Source organism: Sarcophilus harrisii, chromosome 2 (genome assembly GCF_902635505.1).
Source record: "Sarcophilus harrisii chromosome 2, mSarHar1.11, whole genome shotgun sequence".
In the NCBI taxonomy this organism is placed as follows: Eukaryota; Metazoa; Chordata; class Mammalia; order Dasyuromorphia; family Dasyuridae; genus Sarcophilus; species Sarcophilus harrisii.
Genome location: NC_045427.1, coordinates 320,401,771 through 320,417,480, shown reverse-complemented (window position 1 = coordinate 320,417,480; position 15,710 = coordinate 320,401,771). Strand labels below are relative to the sequence as shown.

The window sequence follows — 15,710 nt, the reverse complement described above, 5'->3', positions numbered from 1 at the left end:
ATAATGGTGTACAGACTCAACCTGGGGTGTCATGTCTTATTTTGGGAAGTTACCAAAGTTCCATTTTAGAATGGACAAGCTTGAAGCATTTCTAGAAGATGGTGGCTGGCAGAAAAAAATGACTCTTGTACTATCTTTTAAGGATATTTAGCTTGGAGAAGAAAAGATTTGTGAAATAAGGGAAATGACAATCTTCAAATATTTTAAAACTTTTCATGTGGAAAGGCATTCAATTTATCTTGACCTGGAGGCTATAACTAATAGTTGAACATTTCAGCTAAAAATAAGAAAGGAAATATTAAACTGTCCCAAAATATTAGTTGCTCCCTGAGCTTCCTGTCACTGGAATTGTTTAAAACAATTGTGTCAAATGGTCTATATGTCAAATGTCCACAAAACTTCCAAGTATGGCCTGAATCACATGTAGTCAGTATAATTGAGAAATATGAATAAGTAAAATACAAAAAACAATAATATTAAAATTCAAAACTAAATAAATATGCAACCCCAGGGATCTTTAGGTTCAGATGAATGGCCCCTATTCCTATCTGAATTTGATACCAGTGGTTTAAAGAAATGTAGTATAGAGAAAAAAAATACTAAATTTGCAGTCCAAAGAAATGTGCATCTAATCTCTAGCACTTACTAGTTATATGATATAGTTTCACTAATTCTCTTTTTCCCCATCTGTAAAATGGGCAATAAGGTACTGCTACTACCCTCAAAATATTATTGTATTTTGTGGATACTAAAACACAATGCATCAGCAAACATTAATTGAGCTCTTCCTTTGTTATCAGGCATTGTGTTAAGTTCTGGGGATTCAAGAATATTATTGTCAAGCCAAGGAATTGCACATATACATTTCTAGATATAGGCCAGAGAGATACAATGTGATTTTTTTTATTAAAACATTTTTTATTGTAGCTTTTTATTTACAAAATATATATATGGGTAATTTTTCAGGGTTGACAACTGCAAAATCTTTTGTTCCAATTTTTCCCCTCCTTCTCCCCAATTCCTCCCCCAGATAAGTAGACCAATACATGTTAAATATGTTAAAGTATAAATTAAATTAAATATATGTATACATGTCTGTACAGTTATTTTGCTGCACAAGAAGAAATGGATTTTAAAATAGTGCACAATTAAGCTGTGAAGGAAATCAAAAATGCAGGTGCACAAAAACAGAGAGATTGGAAATGCTATGTAGTGGTTCACACTCAATTCCCAGAATTCTTTCACTGGGTGTACTGGTTCTATTCATTATTGAACAAATGGAACTGGTTTGATTCATCTCATTGTTGAAGAGAGCCATGTCCATCAGAATTGATCATCATATATTATTCTTGTTGAAGTATATAATGATTTCCTGGTGCTGCTCATTTCACTTAGCATCAGTTCATGTAAGTCTCTCCAGGCCTTTCTGAAATCCTCCTGCTGGAGGATTTTTTGTATGATTTTTTTAAAAGAAGATCCCAGTAGTTTTGTGGTGGGGGGAAGAAAGTCATCAAAAAGGGCCCTTGAGGTAAAAGCCTTGACAGTAGCTAGACATTTTGTGAGCTAGAAATTTGAGGTAAAAGCCTTGACAGTAGCTAGACAGTTTGTGAGCTAGAAATGAGGATGGAGTGTATTCTGGGAATGGAAGACAACAAAAATACACTTACAAGTTGCAGTATTGTGTAGGAGGAGCAGAAAGAAGACCAGTTTGCCTGGATAACAATATGTCTGGAAGGTTGCTATGTTCAAGGAGGCTGAAAAGTTGCTGTAGTTTGGGCTAGGTTATGAAGGACTTTCAATGCTGAACAGAGGAGTTATATTTGATTCTGAAGGTAATAGGAAGCCAGTGGAATTTATTAAATAGGGTACTACGTTCACATCAAGAAAATCAATTTGGCAGCAGTGCAAAGGCTGCATTGGAGAGGTAAAAGACTTGGGGCCAGAAGATCAATTAGGAAGTTGTGGCAATAGTCCAGGTGATAGATGGTGAAGGCCAGGGCTAAGGCAGTGACTGTGTAAGTGGAGAGAAAGGGGGAGATATAAGGAGTGCATATATTTCATACTTCGTAAGTACTTAATATAGTTTGTTGACTTATTTATGGAGATGAGCTATTGTTGATTTATAATGAACATGAATAGTCATTTCTTCAGTGATGTTGTAGCTAGCAGTTCTGGTTTGCAAAAAAAAAATTGTGAAATATGTGCTTACATTTTAACATATCTCAACTGAAATATGATTAGGCTCTTGTAAAACATCATAATAATTTGTGATCAGTCATAATGATGATATCCTCATTACTAATAAAACAAATGTCTTTTTTCTACTACCTTCCTGATTATTTTTAATAAAGTTATCTAAAACTAGAAAAGCAAAAAGTTAGTACTAAAAAAAATAAAGGTACAGGGTTCTTCTTTGAAAGTTTGAAGAAGTCCTGTCATGTGGAAGAAGGTTTATCCTTGTTCTGCTTGTCTCTAAGGAACAGAATAGGAGAGCCAAAATCATTAACATTTTGAATCCCTATTAAGGAGGAAAAACAACATTGATTTTTTTAATTTAAAAAATTTAAATAATAGCTTTTTATTTTCAAAATACATGCAAAGATAACTTTCAATACTCACTCCTGCAAAACACTGTGCTTTAAAATTTTCTCCCTCCCTTCTCCCTATGCCTCTCCTCAAGATATCAAGTAATCCAATATAGATTAAACTTGTACAATTCTTCCAAACATGTTTCCATATTTATCATACTGCATAAGAAAAATCAGATGAAAAAGGAAAAAATGAGAAAGATAAAAGCAAGAAAACAACAATAAAAAAGGTGAAAATACTATGTTGTGATCTACCTTCTGTCCTCCTAGTCCTCTTTCTAGATGCAAACAGCTCTCTCCATCTTAAGTTCATTGCAATTTCTTTGAATCACCTTGTTGTTGAAAAGAGCCAAGTCCCTGACAGTTGTTCATCACATAATCTAGTTGTTGTCATGCAAAATCTTCTCTTAATTCTACTCACTTCACTTAGCATCAATTCAAGCAAGTTCTTAAGGCCTTTCTGAAATCATCCTGCTGATCATTTCTTATAGAAAAATAATATACCATCACATTCATATCATTCAGCCATTCCCCAACTGATGGGTATCCACTCAGTTTCCAGTTTCTTGCCACTACAAAAAGAACTGCTACATGTGGATCCTTTCCCCTTTTTTAATGTTCTGTTTATACTATAGAACCAATAAAGACACTGTTGGATCAAAGGATATGCACAGTTTGACATTCCTTTGAAAGGGACATAGTTTCAAATTGCTCTCCAGAATGGTTGGATCAGTTTACAACTTCACCAACAATGTATTAGTGTCCCAGGGAAAAACAACTTCTTAAAAGAATAACTGGAGCTATACAAAAATAGAATGTTTACTTCCTTAGCAGGTGGTCACAGGATATTTGGAGGTCATAAGATCATACATTTATAACCTAAGAGGTCTCCCAGTTCAATCCCTCATTTTAGAGATAATAAAATTAAGGCACAGAGCAGTTAAACAATTTTTCTATGGACACATAGGTTGTGAAACAGGACTTAGGTCTTTCCAAATTTAGGTTCAGCATTTTATTTATTATGCTATCTAGTTGCCTATAAGAAAGATAAAATGCTATTTATCAGGGATATTTTTGAGGTGATTACTGAATAGATGTAGATTGGACCAGTTGACATTTGAGTCTGGGATTTTGGAAAGTAAAGATTATCTAATCTTTATCAAAGAACTATCTTTTTACCAGTGAGTAACTACCAATGATGGTAAATTAATTTTTTGAATATTGTACCTTCATCATGCATAGATTATATATGCATATATCATATAGATCACCCATGGGGTGAACAATTTTGCTTAGGTCACTTAGCTAAGATTTGGGAGAGTTGTATTATACTTGACCTAGATTTCATTTCCAAATCTAATGTTTTTCACTACAGACTATTTCCCCTAATCATTTGCTTGTTGCTCAGTAGCATTAGTCAAATGGTTTTGATATGAAATTTTAAAAGTATAGTCTTGATTTCATATAAAGGAGGAAATTTCTGTGTGATCTGTTGGCCACAAAACTGAAAAGATATTGAGTAACCAAATGTACTATAATTGGCATTTATGTAAATGATGTTCTAACACATAAATATCTTTTGAGGAAAGCATTATTTTTTTTTGAAAATTAATTGCCTAGCAGTTGCAAAAAATAATTTTCTTCCCCCTTTAGATAAAGATCCATAAAACTTCATTGTTGATTTATTTGGCAAATATATCTCTGGGAAATACTTGATGTTTAGTCCCTTATTATCTGAGTTGGGACTAAATGTTTGAGTGCCCTAAGAAAAGTCTGAGATTTATAACTTCTTTATATTATTGATTATTGGATATTTTGAATCTTCCCTTTAAGAAATACAACTTAATTTTTGCCATTTCTTATGCAACACTGAGAGTAAAATTTCTTGGCATTTATAAAATTTTATTTTAAAAGTAAAATTATAAAATATCATTCATTGTTCTATCTCCTTTTCTCTCTGTCTGCTTCTATCTTTTTGTCTCTTCCTCTCCTCCCCACTTCTACTTCTTTCTCTCTCCTTTACCCTAAGTGGTATTGTGACAAATTCATATGTAGAAACTTATGATATAAATTAGGGAAAGATAAATTCATAAAAGAAGTACTAAGTTTGTGAGATAAGAAGAGGGAGAAACCATTTCTTTGTGAGGGGTTTAAAGAAACCTATGAGAAAATAGTACTTTAAAGAGTGGTTAGAATATCAATATGCACAGATGGTTATGTAGGTCAAAGTGTGGGTGTGATAGGGAAGGATTCTTGGTAGAAGAGTATAAAATGTCCTTGGCTTCCTACATTTATGAAATTAAAATTAATAGAGCCATACTCAAATTTCTTTAAGCAGTAATTTAGCATTACTATCATCATCATCATCGTTATTGTTGTCCTCTTCTTCCTCCTCCTCCTCCTCCTCCTCTTCTTCCTCCTCATCTCATCCAATGTTTACTGAGTATCTATTTACAGGGATTCTCAAACTTTTTAAATAGGGGGCCAGTTCACTGTCCCTCAGACTGTTGGAGGGCTGGACTATAGTAAAAACAAAAACTTTGTTTTGTGGGCCTTTAAATAAAGAAACTTCATAGCACTGGGTAAGGGGGATAAACGTCCTCAGCTGCCGCATCTGGCCCGCGGGCTGTAGTTTGAGGACCCCTGATTGTCCAGAGCCTTATTCCAGGCTCTATATTACTGACATGTGAATTATTCCCCAACTTTTGTTTGTTTAAAATGCCAAGATGAATTTCTACAAGCATCTGGTTACCCTTTCCTACCATTCCCTGTGTGATCACGAAATAAAACTAATTTTAATATTATGTATGCTTCACTTTTGACTAATAGATGTCTATCTAAAATGTCAATTAAATAACTCGAATTTTTATTTAATGTATATAGCTTTATTTGAACTGAATTAAATTGGTGTAGAGATGCATTTTGCTTCTTTCAAGTACTAGTTACGTGAACCAATCTTACTGAACACTTGGGGAGATTGGAAAAAGCCTTGCATAATTACTTTTGAAAAAAAAATTACCTATCTTAATACTAGTTTCATTTTTTCTAGTTATCAGAACCATAATGTCTCCTTCCTTTTTTTCCTGGAACCCTAAACTGGCACTTGGTCATTCCTCATTTGGAAAACACTATAAATACTGGGAACTATTCATAGGGGAAGTTTAACCCTAAACTATCATAGCTGTCTAATCAGAAGGAACTTTAGCAGCCATCTTCTTCATTTTCCAGATAAGAAATTAAGGAATAGAGAGATTATAATTTGTCCAAAATCAGGTAGTAAATCAGACAGAATTTGATTCCAGTTTCCCTACCTTTAGGATTCATGCTGTGATTTCCTTTTTCTTTTTCTTGTTCTTGTTCTTCTTCCTCTTCTTTTTCCTCCTCCTTCTCCTTCTTGTCCTTTTTTCTTCTTCTCTTTCTTTTTCTTCTCTGTATCACACTGTCTGGCTGAGAAAAAAAAAAACCTCAGCAAGGTTAGTTTCACAAAGGACAGCTTAAAATAATACTGACATATTTGTTGTGTTAATGGTGACAAATGGTAGATAAATGTTGCAATTTTTCCTCCATATTATGTACTCCTTGCTTTTGGCTCCCTGTCCTCAGAGACTTTATCATTAAAGACTTTCTCATTCCTGTTTAATTGACTAGCGAGTTTTGTAGGACATACTCTGGAAGGTTTTCAGTTACTATCTTAGAGTATTCCTTGTCTGGACCTATCTCTAGGTCAAATCAAGAAAAAATAGTTGAACCATGTCTAGTAGAAGAGTACTGTAGGATCCAACTAGCCAGGGTGCATGAAGTAAGCAGGGACACAGGGAAGAGGAGTTAGAAACAAACTGACTCTGAAAGTCAGGTAACAAGGAATTTTTTTGAGAGAAAAAGTCCAGAGGAATTGGATATTTGTGACCAGAAACAGGTTCCATCCTTCTAATGGGAAGAGGGAGCACCAAGTACAGAAGCAGATAAGCTCCCTCCCTCCAGAGAATGAATTGCTCAGTTCCTCTTAGGGTTACATCATTTCTTGCATTATACTCCTAAACATGTTCTCCCTCCTTCACCATGTATCCCATGTTCTGTTAATGAGGTTCTAATTCTATGTGAAGTGTGTCAGCTTATATACTACATGAGGCTTATGAGCAAGTGCAATAAAAAAGTCTTTTCCAGGTCCTTGACCTTTATCAGTTTAAACTAGTTTCTTGCCCAGATGCCTTTATCAAAAATTTGGAGCCACATGAGTCTCTGAGGGAAAGTTAATGTCCCCTGGATAATGGAGAGAGTGCTCTCTTTGGAAAGATAGGATCCTTGATTCAAATTCTGATGGACTATTGCTACCTGAAGAATCTTCCACTTAATAATTTCTAAAATTGAAGCTATAAGGGGATCCATTTATTTTTCTGGTCAGAGCAGACTTTGTGTAGAGAATTAAGGGCAGTTCTGTTTCTTGTCACTCTTCCCTTAGACATAGAAATCTCTTAGAACCAGGGGTGTGCTGGAGCCAGCTCAAACTGTCTGTGCTGTTTGTCAAATTTTCTGTGTGAATTGTACAACTGAATTGCAAAATTAGCAAAAACTATAAATCAGGATTTGTTTTGTTGATTTCTGGATTAAAGTAAGTGATTAAGAATATGTTAATGATGCAGATTTAAACTTAAAAGTACTTGAATATTTTGAAGTGGCAGTTGGCTGCTTAAGACTTTCTAAACAACTCTAAATTCTCATTTCTTGTTGCATTTACTTTTTTTCATGCAGCTGGGCAGAATCAGTATCTTTCATTTCATATAGGTTTGAGGAATTCATTTCATTACTATTGAGGTATATGGGGTATTAAGGGAGAACTGGCTTCTCTGGTGTAAGGGCTTGCTGAGGTCTTTTCAAGGCTGCTCATCCATCTTTGGTGTTCATATCATCCAATTTTCACCTGTGGATCTGAGAAACTGAAGCTTGTCTCAGCAGATAGGCTAAACCATATTGAGAGGTATTGATAAGCCAAATGAAGGAGTTGGGGGATGTTTATCCCAAACATGTGAAGGCTTCTTCCAGCAGAAGGGATGGATGAGAAGAGCTGTGAAGGCAGCTGAAGTGGCTTCTGTGCATCACTTAGGGCTTGGTCAAAAGTCAAAGACATTAAAGTCATTCACCACATTCTGGACCATTGTCAGTCATCCTGATGTTTGTATTGCTACTGGACTTCTATGATTTTGGAAGAGAATGAAGTTGACCACTTTGTGCAATTCTGCCTCACTTAAGCTAATGATGTGCAAATTATGACATCATTTCATTAGTTATTAATTAATTAAGTGAACTAATTAATTAATAAATTGAGGAAAATCAAGTTGCTATTATTATTTAATTTTTTTGATGAGGGAAGCCCCGAAATGCTTTCTAAAACTCCTTAAAGATCAGATTCTCCTTAAATCCTGGCCTCTGTAAAAGACCCTGCCCAAGGGAAATAGGATAAACAGCTTCATTCTGTTATCCTGAGAGACAGGCACCACTCCCATTGATAACACTCATTAGTGATTAAGCTTCTCATTGAATTAAAGATCAAACCTAGAGACACTTATTCAATTCTGTTCAAATTCTAGCACAAGCTGAAATCAGCCCTCATCATGAGCAAACCCCAGCTTGTAGCCAAGGCTTCTATTATAAAAAGAGCTAATTTTAAACCCAGTCCTCGCAGAGCATCTAATATGCCATGCCAAGGAAACTATCTCTTCCTGGCAGAGCAGCAATCTCTGCCCACTGAAATGATGTTTTCTTTCAGCATTACCCTCTCTTTATCTGTCTCACCTATTTCCCTAACAAGACTTTATACCTCTCTGTTGTGATTTCTCTGCTAGAAATGCTCTATCTCTCTGCCAGGAACTTTACCTTGCCACCAAGGAATTCAGTCTTTCTATTCATGCATAACAAAGGCTGACTTCCCAATGCCAAAAATAAACTTCCTTTTATTAGTCTAGCTTTTGGGGTTCATAAATTCCTTTACAAAGGACCTCTATGCTGCCAGAAGGGGGTTCCTACAACTCCCTATCTTGCTCCAATCCAAAAGGGGATTTAGAGGAGCCAACCTCTTCATTTGGTTTCCTGAACCCCAAACCTACCACTAATGTCATCATTTAACTCCCTGACCACCAGGAACCCTAATCCTAATCTTATCATTTTGGTTCCCTGACCAGGAACCTCAAAATCTAGACATCAACAGTTTCAGTTGCCATTGACTCTTAATTAATCTTTTTGGCTTTTTCTTGGCAGAGATACTGGAGTGGTTTGCAATGCTTTCTTCAGCTCAATTTACAGATGAGGAAATTGAGGCAAATGGGGTTTAGTGACTTGCCCAGGATCACATAGATAGCTAGTAAGTATCTGAGGCCAGATTTGAACTAAGTGTTCCTGATTCTAGGCCTGGTTCTCTTCTTACTGTTCCACCTACCTAAGGGACCATTATAGCTGAACCTTCAAACACAAATTTGTGATGATATTTGAATTGGCTAAGTCTGGTAAATGGCTTTGTCTGGAAACATGCTGAGAAGGAACTCTAAGAATTTCATTTGTACAATGGTTTTTAATGAGGCCTTTACTTCATGAAGTAGTTCTGTCTTATTTTCTAGATCGAACTTTGATTACTTTGGATTGGTACATCTTTTCTTTCTTTTGCTGTTGTTAGGTTGGAAAGAAATAGATGGAAAAGAATGACCTTGTCATCTGGTTGATCATGTTACATTCTATTTTTATTACTTCTTGAGTGTCAACAGTTATTGCTTGTGATTATAAAAGATGATAGACAAGAAGTTATAGAAATAAAGATTTGTTTTTTAAAATCTGTAAGGGAAAAATCATATCATATGTATGATGATATGGATGTAATTGAAAGCCAAATCATTCTGTTATTTTTTTTAGTATTTAGCATGACTTACACAAGGCAAATTGTTTAGCCTATTTAAGCATATGGGAAGAACCACTCTGCCAATGGGATGTTTGTGCAGGGAAATCTGAATTTTCATGTACCTATTTTAACTGAACTGAGAGTACTATACTCAGTTACACATTGGCTCTTGTTTATTCTATTAAGAAGGCAATGTGTTTCTTTCCATGACATCAATTTATTTGGTACTTTTAAATGTAATTAGTAATATTGTCATTGATATATTATCTCAACGATTCCCCCACAGGAAACAGAAAGAAGTGGAAGATGATTACGAATTTTCAAAGTTATGATAATTTAGAAAATAGAAAAGGGCAAATGTAACTTAAGGCTGGTAATTACTCTAGATCTCAGTTCTCACCTGGAGATAGGTGTGAGGATGGACTAGATATTATTAATAATTTCAAGTAAAAGAAAGAGAATGAAAGAAAGAAAGTGAAAATAGCATAATTTAGTCAATATCAATATCAATTCTTTCTCTGAAAGCATGCATTAGCAGATATTAATAGATATTCATTAGTCTTTTGGGGATTGTCTTGAATTACTGTATTTCTGAGAATAACTAACCGATTCACATTTCTTCATTGTATAATATTGCGTTCTTATGTGCAATGTTGTCGTGTTTCCCTTTACTTCAGTTTGCATCTGTTCATGTAACTCCAAGTTTTTCTGAAATCATTCTGCTTCTCATTTTTATAGCAAAATAATATCCCATCATAATTATATACCACAGCTTGTTTTGACATTCATTGCTTCAGTGTTCAACTTTTAGCCAATATAAAAAAAGAACTGCTACAAAGATTTTTGTGCAAATATGCCCTTTTTCCTTTTTATGGGGATATCTTTGAGATATAGTAATAGTTATATTGCTGGATCAAAAGTTATGCATGATTTTATCATAGTTTCAAATTGCTCTTCAAAATGACTGGATCACATCAAAATTCCAACAGTGCATTAGTATTCCAGTTTTCCCACATCCCTTGCAAAATCTATCATTTTCCTTTTTTGTCATTATTAGCTAATCTGATAGCTGTAAAGTGATAACTCAGAGTTGTTTTAATTTGTATTTCTCTCAGTAGTGAGTTAGAGAATGTTTTCATATGATTATAGATAGGTTTTATTTCTTTGTCTGAAAACTGCTTGTACAATTAGGGAATGACATTTTTTTTATAAATTTGACTCAGTGTTTGACATATTTGAGAAATGAGATCTTTATTAGAGATTTGTTACAAATATTTTTGTCCATTTTTTGTTTTCATTTTAATTTTGGTTGCAAAAATTTTGTTTGTGTAAAACTTTTTTAAAAATTTATATAATCAAAATTATTTATTTAAAATTTTTTAATGGTCTCTATATTTTCTTTGGTTCTAAATTCATCCTTTGTTCACAGGACATTTTTCATCTTGATTTTATGCCTTTGAGCCATTTGGCAATTTCTTTCTTAGAATAGTTTAAAAATGAAGGGAAATGCTAATTATCAACTAGTTATTAGTGAAAATATATATGTTTTTTTGATCTATGTTCACAGGCCTACTGAAATCTATACATGGTTCTCTTGGGATCTTGGACCACAGGTTAAAAACTCCTGGACTAAATGATCTTAAAAGTACCTGCCACCTGCAATTTTCTATTTTTTCCTGTATTGGTTTGAAGTTATATTACTGTGATTAGAAGATTGGTACTATGTAGAGAGGGGGTGGGGGGAGGAAACTACTTTTTGGCTTTCAAGGTAGACTGTATTTTCCTTACAACTGCAATTTTATTAATAAAATGTATTTAGATTTACTACCTTCTATGCTTTCAAAAAATTTTTTTAGAAAATGGAAAACAAATGTATTATAAAGTATAGTTGTGTATTGGTGTGTGTGTATTCCAGTGAAGAAGAGGAAGAAATGCATCATGATCAGCAAAGAGCTCTCTTCAGGACTGGGAACTATTTCATTAGGGATAGGCAATAGTTAAAGATGTTCATTTTAAAATATAAGAATCCTGCATGGAATGTTGTCTTTCTCTCTACTAAACAAGGAAGAGAATTTTCTGGGATTAGATAGCGTCTCCCAGAATTGGGATTTATTTTATGGATAAAGTGCCTTGGAGATAGGGAAATTACAATGATTTTTGTTACATATAGATAGAAGGTAGAATCAGTAGACCTCAGTTATACCCTTTTAAAAAAGTTGCTATTTTTTTTAAAGGTTTGATGACAGTAATGAGGTTTCTTGTAAACATTCCATCATGTAAAACACTTGATCTGCAAATCAGCACAATTCAGTTATATAATCGACTTCCATTTTAAAGTTCCTTCTTGGTGTGCTACTTCTGCTGTTCCAGGTGTGAAGACTATGTAGTAAGAAATGGAGTGGGAATGTGCTTCTTTCTTTTCCTGTATTTAGTTTTAGTCAGCTGGCAAAAGCCTGAAGCCTGATGTTTATTTTGGAAACTGGGTCAGCTGTTCACATCTCATATACCTTGGCTTGTAATTTAAAAAAAAAAAAAAAAAAAAGAACTGTGAATGTCCTTGTTAGAAATAGGTCTTTGTGAGTCTGCAGAATAGAGTGATTGGCACCTTTAGAGCATATGATTATGTTTTTAGATTTCAGAAACTGACTATGAATGACATTCTTTGTTCAAGCTTTAAAATGAATATTATATTAAAATGTTTTCAACTGTAATAATGATGATGATGATAATGATTATAAACTCATATTTTTCACATTATCATCAAGGATAGTTGGTCTTTTGCTTTGGCCCAGTCATTATTTCAATAAATGACATTGCCTGTGATTTGGAGTTTCATTAAAGTTTTAGCTACCCTAGTGGGCAAAAGAATGCTTCAAAGGTTTTTTGACTAACTAATTAGTGGCCTTTTGTCCCTTGAAACTTATTAAAATTCTAGCAGACAGCTGAGTCAGGAATTAGGAAGCTCTAAGCTCAAATCCAGCCTAAGATACTTATTACCAATATGACCCTGGAAAAGTCACTAAATAAATAATAAATATAATAAGTAAATAAATTGGAACCTGCCTCAGTATCTCCATCTCCATAATGGGGATAATATCATTCTTGTCCCAATTTCCGGGGTTTTTTTTGGGGGGAGAAGGGGGTAAAGAAGTTAATATTTGTAAAATACTTGGCAAAATTTGAAGGACTGTATAAATCATATTATTATTACTATCATCATCAAAACCTAGTTTTTTTCTTTAGAAAATAGAGATAAATTTACCAGGTGCCACCATCTTACAGATATGATACAAATAGATAAAGAGAATTCAGTTGTTGTTGTTTAATAGATTTTGGTTATGTCTGATTCTTTGTGATCCTTCCTGGTCTTTTCTTAGCAAAGATATTGGGATGGTTTGCCAATTCCTTTTCCAGATCATTTTACAATAAAGAAAAGTGAGTAATGCAAGGTCATACAGCTAGTAAATATCTAAGGCTGGATTTGACCCCATATCTTCTTTACTTTGGGTTTAGCACTCTATCTACTGTCAAAAAAATACAGTAGCAATTAATTTTTGGATGTCTGTGTGTATGTGTACAAGCTTATCCATATCTAAGTAAATATAGATATTGATACACACATCCTAGTTACTATTACAGTCTATTTTTCAGTTCCCATAGACTTCTTTTTAAATTTATGGAATGAAATAAATATTTCTATAATATAGTACAATTAAAAAGATTATTTCATATGAAACTGTAAATCTACTATGTACAACTGATTCTTTCTTTCAAATATACAACAAAATTATTATTCTTCCCCTCAACCCTAAAGATGATTATCATTATATGTTACATGATATCTATATCTATAGCTATCTATATATATTGTGTATATACATACAGAATGTTTAATTATTATATAAATATTTCTATCATTTCTTTCTAAATAGCTTTTTATTTACAAGTTATATGCATGGGTAATTTTACAGCATTGACAATTGCCAAACCTTTTGTTCCAATTTTCCCCCTCCTTTCCCCCACCCCCCTTCCCTAGATGGCAGGATGACCAGTAGATATTAAATATATTAAAGTATAAATTAAATACAAAATAAGTATACATGACCAAACCATTATTTTGCTGTACAAAAAGAATCAGACTCTGAAATATTGTACAATTAGCCTGTGTAGGAAATCCAAAATGCCAGCAGACAAAAATATAGGGATTGGGAATTCAATGTAATGGTTCTTAGTCATCTTCCATCTTCGCTGGGTGTAGCTGGTTCAGTTCATTACTGCTCCATTAGAAGTGATTTGGTTCATCTCATTGCTGAAGATGGCCAGGTCCATCAGAATTGATCATCATACAGTATTGTTGTTGAAGTATAAAATGATCTCCTGGTTCTGCTCATTTCACTCAGCATCAGTCGTGTAAGTCTCTCCAGGCCTTTCTGAAATCATCTGCTGGTCATTTCTTACCGAACAATAATATTCCATAATATTCATACACCACAATTTATTCAGCCATTCTCCAACTGATGGGCATCTACTCATTTTTCAGTTTCTGGACACTACAAAGAGGGCTGCCACAAACATTCGTGCACATATAGGTCCCTTTCCCTTCTTTATGATCTCTTTGGGATATCAGCCCAGTAGTAACACTGCTGGATCAAAGGTTATGCACAGTTTGATAACTTTTTGAGCATAGTTCCAAATTGCTCTCCAGAATGGTTGGATGTATTCACAATTCCAGCAACATTGTATTAGTGTCCCTGTTTTCCCACATCCCCTCCAACATTCCACATTATCTTTCCCTGTCATACTAGCCAGTCTGACAGGTATATAGTGGCATCTCAGAGTGGTCTTAATTTGCATTTCTCTGAGTAATAACGATTTGGAGCATCTTTTCATATATCTAGAAATAGTTTCAATTTCTTCATCTGAGAATTGTCTGTTCATATCCTTTGACCATTTATCAATTGGAGAATGGCTTGATTTCTTATAAATTAGAGTCAATTCTCTATATATTTTTGAAATGAATCCTTTATTCTATCATTTCTTTCTATGAATTCAGATAGTGTATTTCTTCATATATCCTTTATAGCTAACTTTTGTATTTAGAATAGAGAATATAACTTAGTTATTTGAAGTTGTTCTTTTTTGGTTCTTTTAAAAATGATAATTTTTATTTTCAAAATACATACAAAGATAAGTTTTCAACATTCACCCTTGCAAACATTGTATTCCAAATTTTTCTTCCTCTCTTCTCCCATCCCTCCCCAAGACAGCAAGTAATCTAATATATGTTAAAACAGGTACAACTTTTTTAGACATATTTTGACATTGTCATGCTGCCCAAGAAAAATCATATCAAAAAAGGAAAAAAAAAATCAGATAAAAAGGAAGCAAACAACCACAAAAAAGGTGAAAAAACTATGTTGTGGTCCACATTTGGTCCCAACAATCCTCTTTTGGATGCATATGGCTCTCTTCATCATTATGGGAATGGGCCTGAATTACCCACCTTATTGATGAAAAGAGCCTCATCCATCAGAATTAATCTAAACCTAATCTTGTTTTTGCTGTATAAAATGTTTTCTTGGTTCTAATAACTTCACTTAGCATCAGTTCATGTAAGTCTCAATAGGTCTTTCTTAAATGGTGGCTTAATAGTACTAGACCTAAAATTATATTATAAAGCAATAGTCATCAAAATCATTTGGTACTGGCTAAGAAATAGAGTGATAGATCATTGGAATAAATTAGATACACATGACACAAAACCAAGACCTATGTTATTTGATAAATGCCCAAACTGTAGCTTCTGGAATAAGAACTCAGTATCTGACAAACATTGCTGGGAAAACTGGAAAATAATAGGTCAGAAACTTAACATAGACCTATATCTCACACCTCATAACAAAATAAGGTCAAAATGGGTACATGATTTGGGCATAAAGGATGATACCACAAACAAATTTGGAGAGCAAGGGATAATTTACATATAAGATTTTTGGAGAAGGAAGAAATTTATGACCAAGGAAGAACTAGAGCATATTATGAAAGGCAAAATGCACAAGTTGATTATATAAAATTAAAAAAGGTTTTGCACAAACAAACCCAACAGAAACAAGATTAAAAGGGAAGTACAAACCTGGGAAAAATTATGACAACCAGTGTTTCTTTCTTATATTATTTTTAATTAAAGCTTTTTATTTAAAAACATACGCATGGATAATTTTTTCAACATTGACCTTGTG

General features: G+C 33.8%; 1 protein-coding gene across 1 annotated transcript in view; it reads left to right on the top strand.

Annotated features, from left to right (window-relative positions):
• Window positions 1-15,710, top strand: part of KCNH5 (potassium voltage-gated channel subfamily H member 5) — a 442,192-nt gene that overhangs the window by 160,632 nt on the left and 265,850 nt on the right. The gene's annotated exons all lie outside the window — the stretch shown is intronic.